Raw genomic sequence first — 13,850 nt, 5'->3', positions numbered from 1 at the left:
ATCCAGTGTAGTTTGGATTTCTCAGAATTGCTTTGGAAATGCAGGGCATTTCCTGGTCTCAGATGAACTTCAGCATTGTTTCTTTCTAGGCCCTTAAAAACAATTTGTCCTGTAGTAAAAGTATACAATTAAAGAGTAGAGTGGGACATTTTAATCCATGCATATATACCTTGTGTAATGATCAAAGGAAGGCATTGACTGTCTCTGTTACCTTGTGTAGTTATTATTTATTAGTTCTCTGTGGTTGCAATATTCAGAGTCCTTCTTTTCAGCCTTTTTTGGAAAATGTGGTGGGATACTGTTAAGTCTAGACACCCTGCTGGGGAGTAGAACAGCTGAATTTATTTCTGTCATCTGAGTGTAACATTGTATGCGTTTCCCAGTTCCTGCCCCTGCTCCCCCACCACCAGCCTCTCTTCACCACTGTGGAACTTTCTATGTCTAGGAGATAAAGTCATTTAGAGAGAAAGTTGATGTCATTCTCACATGCATGAAATCATGCCGTGTTTGCGTTTCTCTTCCTGGTTCATTTCGTTGAAGGTCATGTCCTCCAATTTCTGCACGTTGCTGCAGATGACATGGTTTCATGAATTTCTCTGGCCGAAGAGGATTCCTTTGTGTACTGTAGTTTCTTTATCCCTTTTTCTGTGCATGAACAGGTAGGTTGATTGGATGCCTTCGCTATTGTGCATAGTGCTTCAGTCGCCATAGGAAGGCCGGTATCTCTTCAACATAACAGATTCCATGTGCTTTCTGTGTATAACCAGTGGTGGGATTGCTAAGTGAACGGGTATTTGTAAAACATTTAAGACACCTTCAACTGTTTCACTTTGTGTGTATAGTAATTGATGCACATTCCCACCAATAGTGTATAAAAGTGCCTTTTTCTGCCTTTCTACCTTGACCACTGCCTGTGAACGTATCTGTTTTTGTTGTTTTTGCTAAGTTTCATTCTAATTAGAGTGAGAGGTATCTGAGTGGTTTGCACTTAGACATATGTGTGAGGATTAGTGAAGTTGAGTAACTTCTCTTTGACCTGTCAGTTAATTTCGTGTTTTCTTTTCGGATGTGCTTGTTCAGGTTCTTTGCCCAGTTTTAGGTTGGGTATTAGGTTTTGTTCATTTTCCTAGTTAGAGTAGTGTTAGTTTCTCATGCATATTAGATAACAACCCCTTTGGATGCCTTCTTCTGTGGTTCATTGTTTCTCTTCCCCATGTGGAAGCTCTGTAGTCCCATGGGTTTTCATTCACAATTGTTACCAGTGATTTTTGTGTCCCATCCAAAAAGATCAAAAATACGACAAAGTATTGCCAAATCAGTTGCGTGGTCTAAGGGTTTCTTGCTATTGATAATTTTTGCTTTTGTTTTCTTTCTTTTTTGCAAACTGCGTGCAGAGATACAAGTTTTTCTGAGATATAGACTCCCACTTTTCTTACAGGAGCTTTGCGGCTCCAGGATTGGGTTTAGGTGTTTAATTGGTGTTGATTTGGGGGTATTACATGTTTCAGACCCCGAAATGTTGACTTCTTTGGCTTGTTTTTGTCTGATATACCACAATGGGGGTGTGCTCAAATTAAGCTGTGGAACATCCTTTAGATACTGGGTTCAAGCGATTTTCTCCTTCCTTGATGTTCACTTAGGGGAGAGGTGTCAGAAAGTCTGGGAAGATCCATAGTGGAAAAAGTTTACCTTTATTTCGTGGAAACTGATGGCCAGCTCCCTTCTGCCCAGGACTTCTGGAGAAGGCCAGCCCTACCAATTGCTTAAATTCCTCCCATCTCCAGCCCTTCAGTAAATATTTAAGTGATTCATTAAATATTTAAACCTTAAGAAAGTAGAGTACCCCAGTGGAACTTGAATTTGGCAAGAATTTAAGTTTGAGAGTAGCTGGTCAGTAGAACAAGTGTGGTAGATTGGGTAACATGCTATGATTTTTAAGGGTTTTTTTGTTTTGTTTTGTTTGTTTTCCTTAAACAGAGTTAACAATAATTAATTTGAACAAAGAAGGAAAATGTTGAGTGATTAGCATGCATAACGTGAACGCTGTTTCATGACTTGTTCAGCCATAGCCTCAATTTGACATACTGGACTATGAATCCTGAAGACTGGTATATGGTTACTGCACTGCGGTTACTTTTCTCATTCCAACAACTATAGAACATTTTGAATAGTGTTTTAAAATTTTATTTTAATGAAAGTTAAGAAAAAAACCCTTACTTATACACTAAAGAAAATAAACATAAAATGGTCTCCCGCCTGCCTGGCAAAAGTCCCATGGCCTGATCCTGGCCAGGAGGAGCAGCTGATGTTGAAGAGCAGGGGCCAGATGCAGCTGAGCTGCCAGCCACCTAGATGTGGTTCCCTGGTGTCACGGTCTAGGTGAAGGATGGTGCAGAGCCAGTGTTCTGACCAGCATCCCGGTGGGGTCCCAGCCACTGCAAGATGTTACTGGCCTACTGTGATTCGGGCTCCAGCTGGCAGGACAGCTTGTAGCTGCAGGACAGTGAGGCAGCTGTGAGGCCACCATGAGCCACACATCAGGTCCCCTCTCAGTGCCTGCCCAGCTGGAATCCTGGGTCCCCAGCAGTCCCCATGCTACAGGGCTTGATGCTGGCCATGGAGTCATGGCCATAGGCTCTCTGCTGCTGGCCACAGGAGAGCCTCCTCTAGGCCAGGTGGGGTGGCTGACACCTGTACTGTCAGTACTTTGGGAGGCTGTGTGGGGTGGATTGCTTGAGGCCATGAGTTTGAGACCAGCCTGGACAACATCGTGAAACCCCATCTGTACCAGAACAACAGCAGCAGAACAACAGGACATGGTGTCTGTACAGGCTGTACCATGTCCTGGGACATGATGTACAGCGGTAGTCCCAGCTGCTTGAGAGGCTGACAAAGGGCTTGAGCCCAGGAGGCAGACGTTGCAGTGAGCAGAGATGGCGACACTGCAGTGCAGCCTGGGCGACAGAGCCAGACCACATTAAAAATAAAAATGGAGAGCCTTCTCCCACCCTCTGCCCGTCTGCTAGGCCCTCACCTCTCCTTGTCACTGAGCTGCTCCATTCTTGAGAAATAGGTGACAAATTTCTCAAGAGGCCGAAGCCTGTAATTCATGGCAGCCACTTGGAGCAGCTGCATTTCCTGCAGAACTCGGACCTCCTAGAGACAGAGGACAGGTTGCTGACAGGGCCTGGGTGGAAGATGCTGAGAGCACTTTTGGTAGGCAGGGAGAAGGGGCTGATGCCTGGGGCAGTTTTCTGAGGGGGCCCCATGCAGCCCCCAGCCTGTTCTCAGAGTTGGATGTAAAAAGCCCCTCCTGCAGGAACTGGTCTTTGATTTCATTCCATTTCCCACTTTCTCCACTGGGATAGGTCTCCTCCTCCTGTGTGTGTCAACCCCCCAGTAAACCTAAGATGTAGAGGATGGAGCCAGGGAGTGTCGTGTCCAGGGTGGACTGTGACGTCCACATCCCCACCCTCATCCAACGTGAGTGCCCCAGCTGCTCACCTTCCTTCTCTTGTTGGTGTTGCCCTGGAAGGCAGACAGAGTCCATCAGAAAGGTCCCTGGCCCACAACAGCGCCACCCCACCCCTTCCCATGCTGCATTACTGCCAGGGCCACCAGAGTCAGGGGATGTGCACATGACAGGACTTGGTTCTGCCCCAGGCTCCGGGCTCTAGAGCAGGGGCATAGGAGCTGAGGCTCAGGGACTTTCTGCCCCAACCCTCTGTGATAACAGACAGGAAAACTGAGATCTCTCATAGAAAGCGCTCAGTGACCCTGGAACTGCCTGCCCTTGGAGAGGCTCAATTTCACTGGCCTGTTACGGGACTACTCTAGGGAAAGGCTAAGTCCAGCTCAGCCCACACCTCAGTAGCTTTGCAGTCAGGCAGCTCTGTAGCTTCACCACTCGGGAATAGGGACTGGTGGCTGCTATGGAGCCTCCATCACCGAAAGGTGATGAGATGGGCCTGACACCCCCACCTACAGGAGCAGCTGTGAGGCTCTCAGTGGTTTGCCAAGGTCTGAGATCTAAGGGCTCGGTCCACAACCCTCTCCTCCCAAGCCTCAGGATCCTGGTTCCCAACCAGCCTGCCCCAGGCTCACTCACATCCAGATCATCCGGGATGGCTGAATCCAACCTCTGTCACACAGTCAGAAAATCCCCCAGGAAGGGGACCACGCCCTGTGCCAAGGATGGGTGAGGAGTTGGTACATGTAGTGGTGATGAGTATTGGCCCTCAGTTGCCTGCCCAAGGTTCTGTCTCATGAAATCCCATCAGCCCCTGTCTCCCAGAACCCCCCTCTCCAGGTCTCCCGGTTGGAGTAGTCAAAGATACTCAGCTGCCTTTCCCAATTCTCTGCCTCCTCTATCCCAGCTGACCTCTAAGTCTAGCAAGCACTCCTAGTTACCTCTATGGTGGGATTTTAACAATTCGCAAGGGCATGTGGTCCCAGCCTTACCCTTCGCCACATCCACTCTGAGTCCAGCTTTCCCATACCCTTGCTCTGGTCTCTCAAATGGAGGTTTTCCAGACCCAGTGTCCACAGGAGGACAGGGCTGGGGAGGACGTCCCTGTGGTCTTGACATGGAGGCCTCCAGCTGGCGGGGAAGGGAGCCCTGTCCTCTGATCCCCTGCAGCCTCTCCATGCCAAAGCCTCACTCACCTTCTTCTGCCTCCACAGCCTCATCTGGGCTCTCTGGGGGTTCCTCTCCTGGGTGGCCACCTTAAAGCTCCCCGCCTGCCAGGTGTCAGTGACGGAGACAGTGAGGCTCTCTTCCCATCCCCCAGTTACGTCCTAGCCACCCCGCACTTGGATCCCCAGGGACTGGTGTGAGTCGCCTGGCACGGTGCTGTTACCACTGGCCCAGCTCCACACTCCATGTGTGTGTCACCCACTCATGCAACTGGGCCTGCCTGAGACTGTATCCTCTTTTGTAAAGAGCAATGAAAACCATAGCTACCTCACAAGGCCACCTGAGTACTCTTTCCTGTAGCTGTTGCCATTGTTCTCACTCTCATCCCTCTGAGGAAGAACCAGGCATGAGCGCCAGCAAATTATTTTCTTTTCTTGAATCTCATTTCCATCCTGTGAGGGCTGCACTACAGGCTCAGCATCCCTTCATTTTCCAGATGAGGAAACAGAGACCCACAGTGGGCAGTGACTCCCCAGGGACCCGAAAGAGAAGGCGCCTCCTCCCCATCCTGGAAGCTCTGTCCCGCTGCCTTCACCCCATATCCTAGCACCACCACCCATCATGGTCATGTTCTCTGGAATCTCTTGAGTGTCTAGGTCTCCAGACAGGCACAGTCGTGATGGGAAAGGGACAGGGCGGTTTAGGAGACCTGGTTAGGTGGCACCTGCCTATCCGAGCCCCACTGGAGTCTGTGCCACACAAACTGGGTTTGAGCCATGCCAAAGGTTTTGCCTCGCCAACGATCCCCCAGGGGAGTTCCGTGCACAGAACTCTCTTCCTCCACGCAGGGAGTGGCCTCCTGAGGTGTCATTCTCTGATGGACATGGTTGGGTTTTCCAGAATCTTGGGTTGGGTGACAAGTTGCCTTCTCATTTGCATGGAGGATTCTGAGATCTGGTCAGGGAGGATCCCCTAGGAATGCATGAATCCCCCAGATACTTGTCATGAGCTTGTGTCACTGCTAACTGGTGAGAATCCTGTGACATAACCATTTTCGGGTGTCTGCAAAGGGCAGAGCAGGGAGTCCCGGCAAACACATATGTCTGTTCCAAGTATGCCCATTGGTACCCAAAGCTGGGCGGTCCACTGGACTCCCTGGCACATGAGCTTCCCCTGTTGTTGTTCCCCCTCTCCCCCAGTGTGGGCAGAGGCCACTGCCTTTGGAGATGCGCTGCAGACGGAAGCAGCAGCAGAGGCCTGGCTTCCTGAGGAATTACCGGCCAGTTTGAGGAAGAAAGAAAGTCCCACCTACCATGACCACCCCCCAGCCTGGAGGAAGCTCCATGCCAGCAGCACTGACAAGCGTGGAAACCAGAGCCCTGCTAATGCTGCAGCTCATCACCCCCACTCCGCAGCCCAGCAGCCATTGCCACATCCCATTTCCAGGGCCTCCTGCCGCTGTGCCCCCACGTGCCCGTGGACCCACACACCTCTCTTCCTATTGGCCCAAGGTAGGCATGGAGGGTATTTTTGAAGTCCACTTTTAGTATGTAAGTCAAAACAAAACAAAAAATAACCACTGCACACCAGGTCCAATGCCCTTCCAAACTCACTCTTTCCTCTGACCCTTAAACACTTGTCCCGCATCTCCCAGACTCCAGTGTACCTTGATCAGCAGGTCCCTCTTCAGGGCAGTGTCTTTTTCGCAGAGTTCTTTGAGATATTTTGTGCTTTTGCTATGGACAGAGGAAAGAAAGAAGAGTAAATTTGGGAATAACTGGGCAGATTTGTGAGTTCCAATCCAATCCGTTTTGTTTGAAAACCCAGAGAATCCCAACTTCCTGAGTGAGTGTTTCCAGTGGGGTCCTCTGATGACAAGGGCTCCAGAGGACCAGGGTGGGACCTGTCATGCTCCTCCCCTGGCCCATCTCCACTTCACATGAGCCCCTGCGTGTTCACAGTTAGCTTCCAGCTGGACACAGTCCCACTGCTGGGTGCAAACACCTGACACCTTCCAGTTGGCTCTAGTCTGTTCCTGATGGTTAAAAATCCTTAGTCCCAAGTTGGAAATCCTTGCCTAGAAGTCCAGGGCAGCTTAGTGACCACACCCACCAGCCCATTCCTACCTCCAGTGTCCCTGGTCTCCAAGAACCTTTCAGAATCATTGAAGGCACATGGGGAGACCTATGGGTCCCTAGGTCCACCCAGGTGCTCCCTTGGAGAGAGCTCCCCTCACTTGGACACTCCTGCCCACGTCTTGTGTAGCCGATGTATTGGGTTGCTACACAGAGCAGAGACGATGGCGTGCACTGAGGAGAAGTTGTTGAGGCTTAGGCACTCCTGGAGAGGGAAGAGTGAGCTGTGAGGTCCAGAGTTGGAGCCCGGCCTACTTCAGCCTCAGCCCCCTCTGCTGAGATCTCCCCTCCTGGTCGAAGCAAAGGCCCAGGGAGCCTCAGGAGGGCACACCTGGGGCCGAGTGAATGTCAGTCATCTAGGAGGATTGTAGTTTAACCCAAGGGAGAGCCCAGGTCAGAAGTGAGTAGCCCTCACTGGGCCATGGGTGTCAAGGGCAGTGAAGCTCTGGCAAGAAGGCCTAGCGGATGTGCAGGGCTCAGGCCAGAGATACAGATGCCAATCCTGAAAGCCGATGGAGGAGACAGTTCCCTGTTTTTAAAGAGGGAATCCTCAGGCCCAACCATGGCTTACCCTAGCCACCTTGATCCAGTGCTCCACCACCCTGGCCCTGTCGCAGGCCCTCATGCTGTGGTCCCCGAGGCAGGAGGTGGTGACACAGTTGGTGAGCCTGTTGAAGTGTGTGATGGTGGCACGAACTGTGGGTGCCACGTGCTCATTCTGCTTCTTCTGTTGTTGACCCCAGATGCAGCTGAGGCATTCGTAGAGCACCACCTTCTTGAACAGCTCCTTTTGGGGAGGAGGAGAGTATCACGGATAGAGCACATCCCGACTCTTGAGTCACCCACGGTCCCAGGCAGGGACTGAGCTCACAGTCATCCATGGTCTCTGGCAGGAACCGAAGTGGAGTTCAGAAAGCTTTAAAATGGGCTCCAGATGTGTGGGAGTCCCTGGGTTTGATATTCTGCCCACCGAGGGCCCTGAATGCATTATGGCCCAGAACCCAACAAGAGTGGGGAGAGAGAGTGACACTTTCTCCAAGTGGCTCAGGCCTGCCCGTCCTAAGGCCTCGTCTTCCTCCCATCCCAATCAGCCCTCTTCTCCTTCTCTCCATACTGGTGCAATTTCCTTGTGGCAGCTGCAACTATGGGCTCTATTTGGGTGTCTGCCATAGAATCTAGTATGCATTAGGTACCTAATAAGCACTGAGGGTAGTGAGGCTCCTGAGCAGCTGGGTAAGTGACCCATGGCCCTGCCTGCGCCTCAGTGAGCACCTGCCCTGTCCTGCTTTCTGTCCATCCCCTGTCATTCAGTCTGCACAGTCACTCTGTGTAGCTGGCATGGGCGATGTCCCATCTCTGCTGTCCACATGCAGACAGGGAAGGCTTGTGGGTGAGGAAACTCATCCAGGTCTCATGGTTGGTAAGAAGTGGGGCTGACATTCGACCCAGGGCATTGGCCGCTCCTCAGAGAGAGGCTGGTCTGAGACAGGTGGTGACAGAGGCACAGCCTGCAAAGCCCAGCTGCTCACCGCATCCATGAGGGTCAGCTGCTCTGCCAGCAGCCTGGGAGGGAAGGTCGTGATGTCACGCAGCTCCTCAGGGGGTTGGTTCTTTACAGGACAGGGACAGGGTGACTCTGGGGCTGACTGTGGCTCCAGCAGTGTCCCTGGAGGGGGCCCTTCCCCTGGTGCTGGTGCTGGTGCTGAATGTAGATATCCTGGTGCACCCAGGGCTGCAGGTGATTCTGGCTCCAGAGCAGGCCCCAGGTCCGCCAGCAGTGGTGGTGCTGGCTCCAGGGCCAGCATTGTTAATGCATGTTGCCCAGGATGTGGAGCAGGATCTGGAAAAGGAGAAAAGGTCATGACACCAGTCACTTTTCACTGGGCTTTCCAAGCACAGAAATGACCAGATGGAATGTAAGGGAATTGTAACCCCAAACCACCACCCCCGGAAAGTCTTCCAGACTGCAAGCCACCTCACCATCTGGCTTGGCCTCGTTGGGCTCCGGAAGCACCAACTGGCCTAGAACAAGTTCCTGGTGGTCCTCCACGCCCAGTCCAGGCCAGGCGAAGTTCCTGAAGGCCAGCTTTATCCGGAAAGATGACCGTTGTGGGGGCTGATAGCAAACTGAAGTGTTTTCAAGGGGCCAGGTGAACAAAATGGAGGTCGTGGTGCTGATGATGGAGTGGACAGCTGAGTCAGAGGCCTGGCCTTCTCCCACACAACCCTCCAGGGCACCCTTGTGTGGTTCTGGGTCCCTGGCCTGTTGCTGCCTGTGTAGAGGACAGCCCCACCATACCCCAAGCCATCAGTGCTGTCCTGGAAGGGGCAGACCTGGCCATGCAGCAGGACTGTACAGACCCTTGTGCACCCCGGTGTCCCACTGACATTCTCTTCCCAAAGGCCCTGGAGCCCACCTCTGTGCACCTGGACACTCAAGACTGCAGCTCCAGGCTGATTTGTGAGCAGGTTGCTCATCAAAGCTCCAGCTCTGGGTCTGCTGGTCCTAGGGTTAGGAGGATAGGGGCAGATGTAGAGTGGAGGAGGACAGGGAGAGAGGGGGAGTCACGGTGCTTGGGATGGGTCTCTTGATGGCCAGCTGTGACCCCAGCCTCACCTCTACTTTGCGGGGAACCTAAGTCTCCATTTACAGAACTCACTATTTCCCTCTTGCAGGAGAAGTCTCCAGATGTCAGCCTTCTCGTGGGAATTTTAAGAAGTATGAGCCCCAGGGCTCCTTGAGTCTCTCCCCAGTCAGAGTCTACATTTTTGCCCCACGTTTTGTGGGTGAAAAAGCCCTTCAGAATCATAAATCCCCCCAGTTTATACTTGTTGCTGGGCTCCATCATTCTAGTCAGAGTCTGGGAGGATGCCACCATACATAGAGGAGGCCATGAGTGTTTCACCTCTAACATTCTGTAGATATGACCTGTTCATTCTGTCAACTGTGAGTGCCTGACTCCTGAGTAGAATCGAGTCCCAGGGATTGTCATCTGCTTTATGAAATTATGCCAAGCCACAAGAAGAACGTTGCACAAATCAGGTGTTTTGTATGTATGTGTTGAATGAGTGAACACCAACCATAGGAGAACGCCAGTGAGCCTCTCCAGATATCTGAGTGGGCCTGAGGCTCCTTTTTCAGCACCAAAGGACCCCTCTTCTGTCTGTGTCAAGAAGAAAGAGCAGCCAGAAGGAATCTCAGACATCATTTACCAATGCCATTGCAGACTTGCTCTCTATGAGCTTTTCCAAACAGAGAGGGATATGGGCCATTGATGCAGAATGCTGAGAGCTGCTTCTGTGCAGGGGAAAAGTAATAAACATAAATCACAGCACCCCCAGCAGATTTTCCGGAGTTTTAGGCTCTAAGGAACCATGTCTTAGATCGTTCAGTCCCTACAAGAACCCTGTGAGGTTCATCTTCTCACTACTCTGTGTTCCAGAGGAGCCACCTGAGGCTCTGAGAGCTGCATCTTCAAGACACAGCCGGTAGGGGACAGAGACACCTCCGTGCCTTGGAGGGGACGGACACTCACGTTCTAACCAGTAGTTCCAAAAAGTGTGGCATGGTGATAAAGTCCCAGGAGGGGCCCAGGCAGGTGGCATAGGAAGAGATGGGTTTAGTTAGCAAGGCTGGAACCAGGGAGTCCAACAGCTTCTCCCCTGTGCCGGGCTGGAAAGTTGGCATCCTGCAGATCTCATTTCCATACTGTGGGGACAAGGAGGGACATGGGAGTCAATGGTAACACCATGAACCACCAGAGGATCGGGATCTGGAAGTCACACTAAGAAGTACCAACCCTTCAGGGACTTGTGTATGTGGAGAACCTGGGTGCCCATGGTGAAAAGGGTTCTAGGCTTTCAGGGTAAAATTACATGTGAGGATGGAGAATGATAAAACGATTCATGCCTTCAAGGCATCTTCACAGTGTTTGTCATCTGTGGGGCAATGGCATCGTATATATCAACAGCCTGCATGAGGAGCATCATCCCTGCAAGTCCTCAAGGCCTGGGGAGGCCTCGTCCCCTCCTCATTTTAGCGACAGGGCACAGGACAATACGCTCTAGAAGAACACTGTGACTTAAAGGGATATGATTGTTTTTGTTGTTGCCTGAACGTGAGTCTGGAGAAACAGCTACGGCCATCCCAGCCCTAGGCCAGGGGAAAATGCCGAAAGACTCCAGCGTGGGAGGAAGCGCATCCCAAGGCCCAGGATCTGCCAGGCAACTCGGGGAAGAGAAACTGCAGGCAGGTATGGAACCCGTGAAAGGTTACGCAAATGTATGTTTGAAAGTGGAAATGAAACAAGGTGATTTTCTTTGCCACACAGACAACAGATTGGCAAAAAGTTAAAAGAATGTTAGTATTCAGGGGAGGCTGTGTTCAGAGACGCAGCTACTTTCAGAGGCTGCTGGTGACTGTGTGACCAGCTGGAGCCCTTTTGGAAAGTCAGCTGGCTAGAGCTGTGGAAACTTGCTATCTGCGTATCTTTTCACCCAGATACTCTTTCCCGGGTGTCTGTCTTCCGCAAGGGATTTGTATATTTTATGGGTTGAATTGTGTCCCCTCCCCCAAATGTAACCGTTTCTATTTTCAACCCCAGAGACTCAGAATTTCACTGTTTTGATGCAGAGTTCTCCAAGAGGTAATTCAGGTGAACTGAGTTCATTAGGGTGGCCCCTAATTTAATATTCCTGGAGTTCTTACAAGGAGAGGTGGTGAGCGCACAGAGACGTTGAAGAGAAGACCCTGTGCTGACCGAGATAGAAGTTAGCCATCTCCAAGGCAAGGAGAGAGGCCCAGAGAAACCACCCCAGGCTGACAGCTTGATGTTGGACTTCCAGTCTCCAGAATTGTGAGGAACCAAATTTCTGTGATTAAGCCCTTCAGTCTGTGTGGCATGTTATGGCAGCCCTGGGAAACTGCTCCAGCCTATTAGGACACATATAGGATTATGCTCCCTGCAGAAAGGCTGCCTAGAAAGGGAATTTTATCACAACAGGCTCCACCAGCACTGAGAGGCTGACCCGCTGTGGAGCATGGCCTCCCTTAAGGAATATTACAGTGGCATGCGAGGGTGCAGCTCCTGCGCGATGGGCCTGCAGGGATGAGTTCTGTGAGATGACACTTTAAAGACAGATGCATAGAGTAGCTTCACCTTCTTTTGTTGTAATCAATGATCCGCCCCCCCACTGCCCCCCTTGTTTGTGTAAAAGTGTTGGATTTTAAATCCTAGAGGAGGTCTGGCAGGGCAGTGGAGCTGCCTGTTGCCAGAGATCCACTTAGGGTGGGGAGTTAAAATGATAACAATATGAGTGTGTTGCTATAGTGTTATCACTGTACTCAATTCTTGTGGCAACATGCTGAGATACTCCTGGCATAGCATAAAGTGAAAACAGATGGATTTTCTCTGATCTTCCTCTGATAGGCGAGAGGGACTTTGCCTGTAACCAAGTTGCCACTGGGGACTGATGGCAGCCAGATTTCTTTGGGAGAGGACAGTGGCTCACTCAAGTGTGAAAGCCCTAGAGCTTAGGGAGTCCCCATATTCATGTTTGAGTCTTCGGCCCACCCTGGTTTTCTCTAGTCCCTGTCTATGGAGACTGTTCTGTGCCCTGTCTCACCCCAGACCAGCACTGGCCGTTGTTGGTGGCATGGTGCACCTGTCCTTTAAAGAAGATGGAGAAATGGAATCCATCCAACAGCTCCTGCTTGATCTGCTGTGTGGAGCTCTGCAAAGAGAGTGCCCGAGAGCCGGGCCAAGAGGTGTCAGTGGCCTGCCTGGCTGACCCCACAGTGGGACACACCCATTAAAACTCCTCCCTGCCTCCCCCTTCCTCAACAAGATTTGGGACATGGGAGCATCTGCATAGACCTCCCAGCCAGAGAAGGTTGAGGTCTCTGGCAGATGAAGCTTGAGGTCTTGGGATTCAGATCTGAGCAGACAGACTGTGTCCTCGACCCTCACCTTCCCATCCTGCCAGGCATGGTCTGGGCTGCGAACCTGACATACCTACTAGGCTCCAAACACCTGACAACCAACCTGCTCCTGTCCAGGGAGGGCCCCTCATCTCCTGTTTCCCCCAAACACATCGGGAGGGGCTCGGCACTGCCCTGATGGGCAGAGCTGAGGCCTGGACTGGGTGGACCTGCCCTGGGCCCTGTGTTACCTGTGGGTGCCTTCTGGCAAAGGGCCAGAGGCGTCGAGGGTGAGGGTTGAACCAATGTCTATATTCTCGAGAAAGACTCTCATTTTGGCCTCTTCTGCGACGAGGAGGTCGGCAGCACGTCGGGACACAGCAGGAGAACATGTTGTTCTCCCGAGCGTCGCCTACCAAGTGAGCTGGAAATGGGGCTGTCTCTAGAATATGGGTGCCTAGTTACCAGAATTCTAAGTTCTGTTGGGGATCTGTCAGTAAGGAAGTGAGGTCACATCTTTTAGGTTCCATCCTGTAAGCTCCTCCTCTCCATAAGACCTACTCAAAGGTCCCTCTGGGTTTCTGGCCACTCACCCTCTCCCGTCAACTCCTTTACCTGTTCACCATTATGCAAAAGTGTGCTCCTTCAGCACCTTGGGAAGAGAAGACTAGGATATAACCGGGGTCCCAGGTTTGAGGAGCCAGTGCTGGGTCAAAAAACCTTTATGTTAGCAGTTGTGAGACCCTAGAGAACTCCTTTGGTGTTTTGGGGCCTCCCCAGCTTGCACAATGGGTTTATGCTAGCATCTCCTTCCTGGGGAACTCATGAGGTGTGTTTGAGATAGATCTTAAAGACTCATGGTGTGGTGGTCCTTGTAGATACAGCATACACTTCGAGATGGAAGAACTACAAGAAGGGGTGAGAGATAGCATGGAATACAACTCCAGTGGGTCTGGGGTCCACAGTGTGTTCTCAGAAAATCCACTTTTGTTCTGCCTCCTCTTTCATGCTGCACCAGTAGAGGTTGAGATTAAATGAAATTCAGACATCCTGCTCTGACATTGCACCTTCCAGTGCCTTCTCATTTTATTTAGACCCAGACCCTATGCCTCATCTCAGCCTTGGGTGGGCAGTATCCACAAAGACAGCACTGAGGGGT

General features: G+C 51.4%; 1 long non-coding RNA gene and 1 pseudogene across 4 annotated transcripts in view; one reads left to right on the top strand and one right to left on the bottom strand.

Annotated features, from left to right (window-relative positions):
- Positions 1–13,850, top strand: part of LOC102129824 (uncharacterized) — a 75,960-nt gene that overhangs the window by 12,650 nt on the left and 49,460 nt on the right. The gene's annotated exons all lie outside the window — the stretch shown is intronic.
- Positions 2,148–13,227, bottom strand: LOC135965464 (ral-GDS-related protein-like; annotated as a pseudogene).

This window comes from Macaca fascicularis, chromosome 10, assembly GCF_037993035.2.
Source record: "Macaca fascicularis isolate 582-1 chromosome 10, T2T-MFA8v1.1".
Classification (NCBI taxonomy): Eukaryota; Metazoa; Chordata; class Mammalia; order Primates; family Cercopithecidae; genus Macaca; species Macaca fascicularis.
This window is presented reverse-complemented; position numbering and strand designations above follow the sequence as displayed.